The sequence below is a fragment of the Hevea brasiliensis genome, chromosome 13, assembly GCF_030052815.1.
Source record: "Hevea brasiliensis isolate MT/VB/25A 57/8 chromosome 13, ASM3005281v1, whole genome shotgun sequence".
NCBI lineage: Eukaryota > Viridiplantae > Streptophyta > Magnoliopsida > Malpighiales > Euphorbiaceae > Hevea > Hevea brasiliensis.
In genome coordinates this window covers 54,227,312-54,236,050 of record NC_079505.1, presented here as the reverse complement: position 1 = coordinate 54,236,050, position 8,739 = coordinate 54,227,312, and the positions used below count along the sequence as shown (strand labels likewise).

Below are 8,739 nucleotides of genomic sequence, written 5' to 3'. Positions count from 1 at the left end.
ACATATTGAACGTTCTCTTGCAATATTTGGAAGAATGATTCATCAATATAATAGTCCTTAGTTGCATATGGCCAAGCACAATTCCCACATATAGGTGCTTTAGTGCTAGTGATGGCTGCATTCACTGACATCTTCTAGAAATGGAATCCATTTTGGCATTCAGTGCAGTAATGTAGTCAATCTCATGAACTCCATCAACTCTCCTTATTATGTTCCTCTCATTATCCCATTGATAGCAATTATCTGCCAACTCTTCCTATAACTCATACCCCTCATCAATAGATTTCCCCAATAGAGATCCTTCTGCAGCAGAGTCTACATTACTTTTACTATGACCATTAAACCCATTGTAGAAGCTCTAAATCAACAACCACTTAGGTAGCCCATGGTGTGGACACCTTCTCACCAAATCCTTGAACCTATCCTAAGCTTCATAAAGTGTTTCCATATCCATCTGAGTAAACAACTAGATTTTATTTCTTAGATTCACAGTCTTGGCTAAAGGGAAAAACTTAGCCATGAACTTTTCTACCAAATCCTCCCATGTAATGATAGACCCAACAAGCAAAGAATTCAACAATGTTCGTACTCTATCCCTTAGAAAGAATGGGAAGAGTATCAATCTAATAGAATCATCTGACACTCCATTGAACTTTAGTGTATCACATATCATGAGAAAACTTTCCAAATGGACATTAGAATCTTCATTTACAATACCTCCAAACTGACATGCAGTCTAAAACATCTGAATAAAAGTAGGCTTTAACTCAAAATTGTTAGCTTACACCGAAGGTCTTGTAATGCTTAATGTAGAATCAAACACTGTTGGGCTAATGTAATCCTGCAAAACCCTCCTTTGTTGCCTTGCAACTTGTGCTTCTTGATTTTCATCCACCATTTCTTTAATCACCACTCTCGGATTCATGTCATCCATTTCAATATTGTCTTATATTCGCTCTACAAGTTCCCTCAATTTTCAGGGTCAGATTGTAATGAGCTTGAGTTAGCCAATCTTCTCATAAAACAACTACAAACAACCAAAACACAAACACAAAACTTAAAACCAACAAAGTAAAAATGCCTAAATTACCAATAAAATAAACTATTTTGATATTAATATGGCCAATCCCTGGCAATGACTCCAAAAACTTATTATTATTAATCCACAAGTATATGGAATCGTACAAGTAATATAGAATGAACAAGATATCGTTCCCATGATAATTGTCTTTATTTACCAAAAAGTATGTTAATTTTACTAATATCTAGATGATCAAATTAATTTGAATGAGAGAAATTAAAACAACTTAGAGCTTATATTAACCACAATTAAACTAAAATTAACTCAATTAAAAATTAACTAATAAAAGACACAAAGAAAAGAGTTTAAAATCAATTAAAAGAAGGCTAGAGATTTTGACTTCACTTGACCCATTATGCAATTTCACTCAATTTGTCATATAATCAATTTAACAATCTTAGCAAGGGTAATAACACAAAAATATCTAATAATCCTTCCTAGGCATTATTAAACCTTTCAATTAACCAAGATAACCCAAAATTCCTAATAAGAATTATTTGATTAATTGAAGCATTAAAAACCCACGTTATTAAAATACCCTATAACAATTAGTCTTAGTTTCCACTCTTAGCCAAACAACTATGTTAATTGTTGTTGTAACAAGATTCATATGATGTTTCCCAGCTAAATCATGAATCAAAGATCATTCAAGCACTATATCTTAAAAGCATTAAAATCAAAACAACCATTAATTGCTAAATTAGAGAAAATAGACCAAAATTGATAAAAATACTTAGGTTAAGCTACATCAAAATCTCCAGCTAAAATATTTAGCCACTCATATTAATAAAAACAAACTCAAATTCTATAAAATCCAAATCAAACATTATCAGCAAGGTTTAACTCAAAAGAAAAAGAAAAGAAAAGTAGGAACTCTATATGTAGACAGTGCAATTCCCCCTCCAAGAGCCAAATCTTTAAGAAAATCTACTCTAAAAGCTTAATTTCTCTTCCTAAATGGATTCTAGAAGGTATTTGGGACTTTTTGGGTGAAGAAAATGTGTGAAAAGACTGTTGGAAAGTGTAACACCCCTATTTGCATAGCCTGGTATATTTCACTGTTCCGGTGACCGGAGCCGGTCCGGACAATTAAGGGGATTAGAACCACACTTAAGACGACTAGAGAAGCCATAAACACAAATAATTAGTAATTGCCAATTAGTTAAGTATGAATAAGAAAAACAGAACATAAGAAGTTAAATGAGCCGAGAGTCACAGCGATAGGTGACCTTCTCGGGAAGGATTGCGAAGTCAATTTAAACTCAAATTTCGAACAGTAAAATGTGATGCTGCGGTCCTTAGGACTATTATGAACACAGTGGAAAAGAGAAAATCACCAAAAAGAATTGTTAAGCCAGTCAAATAATTAGGTCATGGAGCCGGAAGAAATATTGAATTATTTGCAAACCGGGTTGAACCGACGAGAGGCAATTTGGTCAATTGACCCCGAGAGCTGACTCTTGACCTAACTGTCAAATAAAATTAGAGAAAAGAAAATTTTGGAATCGGAAATTAAATTAAAGAACTAATGGAAAAATAAATTAAAAAAAAAGAAAGAAAAAGTGAAAAAGGTGATGACATCATGCATAACCTCATGCATGATGCAATAAATATATAATTAATAAATTTAATTAATTTAATTTTTTGGTCTTCCATAAGACTAAAAGCATAAAGAAAAGAAAAAAAAAACAAACAAAAAAAATCATCTTCTTCCTCAACTTCCATCTCTCTCTCTCTCACCCTCTCCCTCACAAAATACTCCATGAAAGCTCATTTTTGAGCTTGAAGAAATCAAACTTTAGCCATAGAAATTGCAAGCCCCTTAATTAAAACTTGTTTTGACAACTAGAAAAGGAGATTGAGCAAGAAAGAAAAAGAAAAGAAAGAAGAAATTGGGTTATTGAACTTCAAAGTTGAGGTAAGCTATTTACTTTGGAATTTTAAGTTTAATACATGTGTTTATGATTGAATGAACTTGGAAATATGCTTAAATGAAAAGAAAATTTTTGTTGAGGGACCAAAGTTAAATTTCAGCCAGCTAGGGTTTGATGGTGTATACATGTGTTTTGATTGAATTAATAGAGTAGGTAAGCTTGAATGGGTTAAGGAAGCATGTTTATAGGTGTTCAATTAGCTAAATGCAACAAATGGCATGAACTAGGGTTTTGGCATCTAGGGTTTTGGAGAAAAAAATGTGAGAATTTGTTAAATGGTGTGTTGACCTTTTTTGAGATGAAAAATGGTCATTTGTGACCAATTGAGATGTGTTGGAAATGTTAGAAGTGAGTTCAAATTCGAACTGAAAATAGCCATGCTGCAGGCAGCAGGACCAAGGTCCCTTTGAGGGATCAAAACTGAAAATTTACAAGTCCAATTGGTATGAGACCAATTGGGAATGAAAATAGACACAAAATGGAACATTTTTCATTTAGGAATCATGCCCAAAAAGTGACCAAAACCTAGTGAACAAATTAACTAAATCTGGATTTATGCAATCTGACATGTACAAAAATGACCAAATGAACAGTGTTTGTTCATTTGGCCATAACTTGGGCTAGGTAGGTCTAACTGACCTAAAAGTTTACCAGTGGATAGCTGAGATATAGACATAAAACTTTCATGAAGATACAAACCCAAATTATGCTCTTAACCAAGTCATTTGGCCACCCAAATTTGGTGACCTAAAACTGCCAGAACCAGTTTGGTGCCCAGAAATCTAGGTTAAGTCCAATCCGGCAGCCATGATTCAAATGGCTATAACTTGAGCTACAAAAATCCAAATGGAGTGATTCAAAAAGAAGAATAAAGTTAAGACAATAGGGAACATTTTCTATGAAGAAAGTTTTTCCAAATTCTAACAGAAAAATGACCAATGGAACAGTGCAACTTACGACACAAAAACTGAAAATTTACAAATTTGCCTAAAAGACTTAGATTTTGAGTAAACAACCAAAACCAACAAATTTAGTAACCAAAATGTGGTATGTGGGTGAAGTTGGAATTCCCATACTTATTAAGCCTTAGAAAGTCAACAAATTGACTTGAATAGTATCATGAATAGTAACCCGAAATACAAATTTTAAAGAACGTCAAGTTTAGCACATTAAAGTTAGGTAAAAGTAAATTTAAATTTATTTTTAGATTTATGCTAAGTTATGATGCTGAAACACTGTGAAACTGTGTGTTTCAATGGAAAAGAATACCGGAAAGGAACCCGAAGTGTCGAGTCAAGGCCAAAAGGTAACTCAAATAAGGTTTGTGCACAACGTAGAATTTCTGTAAATTCTCTTCTGCATATTTTTTTGAATAATTTAAAATATTGAATTATGACATCATTGTGATGAAATATTTATTATGCTTTTGATTTAAATTGTTGAAAGTTATTTGTGTATATTTGAAATGGCAATGTTTAGTAAATTGTTAAGATAAGTTTTGAAACTACAGTGTCATGACCATATATTTGAACACCTCACTAGCATGAGTAGTTAGGGTAATCAGTTTCGAATTTTGATTCCTTCTCTGGCTGAAGTGTTGAGGTGTGTGCCAATAGAAGAAGAAATTGAATGGATATCCATATATTTGAGCTAGCTAGCCTTATGATGTGACTTCTCGTTAGCCTCTGGCTATTGAGATTATATTTGTTTCAAATGGCATGATATAACTGTGGGTTTTATGAAATTGGTTTTGACACTTTGAAATGAAATTGTTTGGATTAAAATCTCATAATTCATGTTTTGTATTTAATTCTTATGTTCAGTCCAATTTTTGAATAAATATGATTTAAATTCTGCATAAAGATTATTTTAGTAGGTTGTGTACCACTGAGTCCTAGTACTCAGTGATGGCTATTATAGCTATCGCAGATTTAGAGACTAGAGGAGCAGTAGACTGAGCTGCTAAGGATTGAGGAGCTACCTGCTTGAAGTTATCGGGTATATTTTATACCCTGATTGTAAAAATTTATTTTGATGTATGTAATGTATGTAAATGTATGGACATGTAAAATTGGTCTTGAGCAGCTTGTATAAAGTTTGTAATAAATTTTAGTTTGAATTTCTTTTAATGTAAATTTTTGTAATGATGTATATAAATTGTTTTATCTTTAATGAAATATGAATGGAAGTAATTTGTTCTAAATTGAATGAAATTGATTAATGGTATTTTGTTGATTATTGAATATTGGAAATTGTGGATTTAAATTTTTGGAAATGGATAAATAATGATGTTGAGTTGAGTTGAGTTGTATAAATAATGATGTTGAAATTGATTGTGAATTTGAAGAAGTTGTTGAGACAGATAATTGGAAGTGCTTTTTACAGGTATTTGAAGAACTGTTTTCTCAAAATACAGACGGCACTCTGCCAAAATTTCTATAAAAATTGTGGAAAAATAAAATGGGCCAAAAATTTTAATTAGTTTCAACTTTAAATAAATGATTTTAGTACCTATTAGAAAATGCTCACCACTTATAAAAAATAAGAAAATTGTTTTAAAATCCCTTGTAGGGTACTTAATGAGTTATCAGTAGGTGAAGTTCGGTAGCTCATTAGGTATTCTATGGGATCATGTTATGCCTTACAGAGGAGTAAGGTGTGACATGTTTTAGTGGTATCAGACCAAAATTTTTGAAGTACGTTTTAACTTATGAATTTGTGTCTTTTCTTTATTAAGTACAACTGCTCAATGTCCTTATTTGTTACATACAGTGCATTACATCATAAATATGAACTAACGGAGGGAAATCTCCTTGTGTTATTTGTTCAAGAGATACCCTAACTTCAGACTGAAATGGAAGAAGGGGATCGCTCAGTTAAGCAATCTGTTGAAGCTGAGGCACAAGGGGAAGCCTCAGCTCTACAAAATGTCAGTGGATCAGTAGCACCAGCCCCACAAATACCACAATTTCCTGCATAGTTCGTTCAGCAGATGGTTGCGATGTTTCAACAAATGGCTGGGGGTATGCCTGCTCAAGCTCCACTCCAAACACCTGTGGTACAACCACTGCCTCCAGCTAGATAGTATGACAAGTTATTAAAATATGGGGCTACGGAATTCAAGGGTATAGTAGACCCTTTAGAGGCAGAACAGTGGCTAGAGAGGATGGACAGAGTGTTCAAGATGCTGCATTGCCAAGATGAACTGAAATTTTAATATTCTGTGTCACTACTGCAAAGGGATGCGTATGATTGGTGGAAGACCATCCCCCACAGCTTGGCTGAACCACCAATACTGACCTGGGATGACTTCATCAGAGAATTCAGACAAAAATACGTCCCAGACGCATATGTGGATCAAAAGTTATAAGAATTTTTGAGTCTAAAGCAAGGGAGGAGATCAGTGGTAGAGTATGAGAGGGAGTTCTCCCGTTTAAGCCACTATGCTAGGAGTCTCCTTTCTACCAGCAAGGAACGGTGCAAGAGATTTGAGACTGGTTTGAAGCCTAGTTTGAGAATGCAAGTAGTGGGATTCAGACACAGCAATTTTTCAGAACTCATGTCTCAAGCACTTGAGTTGGAGAGAATTGAATCAGAAGTGACCCCAGTAAAAGACAAATCAGAGAAAGCTGAGAAATCAGAAAAAGATAAGGAGGAAAAGTCAGTAGAGCCAAGTTCTGGTGGTACCTCTGGAAAGAAGAAGAAATTTGGTGGACCTAGCAGAGGTCGAAGTGGAAGATTTGGAAGGGGCAGATTTTCTGGACAGAAACCCCCTAGGTCTGGTCAGTAGTCAAGCAAGGGTTCATATCCTGCCCGCCCCTGTGAGACTTGTGGCAAGATTCATGGGGGAGAATGCTATTGGACTACAGGAGCCTGTTTTAACTGTGGAGGCAAGGGTCATCTAGCTAAAGGCTGCACTAGTGCTCCCAGATTCAGTCCAGCTCCTACGACTACAGAAGGATCTATTCAGAGTCCTGCTCCAAGAGGTTCACAATCAGTTGGCAGAGGAAGAGGCAGAGGTAGAGGCACCGCTTGAGCGATCGAGTGCTGTTGGTCGATCGGCTGAGAAGTGCTTCAGCTAGGGTTTATACGTTGAGACAGTGAGAAGAGGCTGAGACTTCTGATGTTGTAGCTGGTATATTTTCTATCTCTGATCAAGATGTATTTGTGATGTTTGATCTGGGTTCAACCCACTCATATGTTAGTGCTAGCATAGTCAGTTCACTTGCTGTTCCGTGTGTCCAAATGGGTTTTGAAGTGCTAGTAACTAGTCCGTTAGGATAAGAGGTTCAGGTTAATAGAATCTGTAGAGTCTATCCTTTGGTGATCCAAGGACATGTTTTTCTGTCAGATTTGATTGAAATGCCCTTTAGAGATTATGATATTATCTTGGGCATGGATTGGTTAGCCAGGCATCACGCCATGATTGACTATAGACTGAAGACAGTCACTTTTGGTCTCCCTCTGTACGGTGATGTGGTAATACATGGGGAGAGGCATTTATCGCCATCAAACATTATTTTGACTGCACTAGCCAGAAGGATGATCAGAAAGGGGTGTGAAGCATATTTGGCACATGTGATAGACACCCAAGTGGGGAGTCTAGCACTGAGGGACATCCCTACGGTATGTGACTTTCCAGATGTGTTTCCTGATGAACTGCCAGGATTACCTCCAGAAAGAGAGGTGCAGTTTGAGATTGATGTTATGCCAGGTGTGGACCCAATCTCTATAACGCCATATAGAATGGCACCTACGGAATTGAAAGAATTGAAAGTGCAATTGCAAGAGCTGCTCGATAAGGGCTTTATCCGCCCTAGTGTGTCACCTTGGGGAGCGCCAGTGTTGTTTGTTAAGAAGAAAGATGGCACTCTCCGCTTATGTATTGATTATCGGCAGTTGAATAAGGTGACAATAAAAAATAGATATCCATTGCCCCGCATTGATGACTTATTTGATTAGTTGAGGGGTACAGCTGTGTTCTCCAAAATTAACCTGAGATCAGGTTATTATCAGTTGAAAGTACAAGAGCAGAGTATTCCTAAAACTGCCTTCAAAACTTGCTATGGCCATTATGAGTTCTTGGTCATGCCATTCGGGTTGACTAATGCTCCGGCTGCTTTTATGGATCTGATGAACACTATCTTCAAACCATACCTTGACCAGTTTGTTGTGGTATTCATTGATGATATATTGGTCTATTCAAGGAGTACAGAAGAGCATGATAGACATCTGCGCATTGTACTGCAAACTTTGAGGGAGAAACAGCTATACGCCAAATTATCGAAGTATGAATTTTGATTAAAGGAAATATCCTTCTTAGGGCACGTAGTATCAGTAGAGGGTATAAAGGTAGATCCAAGTAAGATAAAAGCTATCCTTAATTGGAGGCCACCCAGAAATATCACGAAGATTCGCAGTTTTCTGGGGTTAGCTGGATACTACTGTCGATTTGTGAAGGGATTTTCAATGTTGGCATCTCCATTGACCAAGCTGCTTAGGAAAGATGTGAAATTTCAGTGGACGAATAAATGCCAACAGAGTTTTGATGAGTTAAAGAGGTGTTTGACTGAGGCTCCAGTCCTGACCTTACCTACTCTGAGTAAAGAATACACAGTTTATAGTGATGCTTCTCACAATGGGTTAGGTTGTGTGTTGATACAAGATCGAAATGTCATTGCCTATGCATCACGTCAGCTGAAACCGCATGAGAGAAATTATCCG

At 36.0% G+C, this 8,739-nt stretch overlaps 1 non-coding gene across 1 annotated transcript; it reads left to right on the top strand.

Moving 5' to 3' along the window:
• The first annotated feature begins 380 nt into the window (after nucleotides 1-380).
• LOC131172451 (small nucleolar RNA R71) lies at nucleotides 381-487 on the top strand. The gene has a single exon (XR_009142928.1). It is a non-coding gene; the product is annotated as a small nucleolar RNA R71 (small nucleolar RNA).
• The last annotated feature ends 8,252 nt before the right edge of the window (nucleotides 488-8,739 follow it).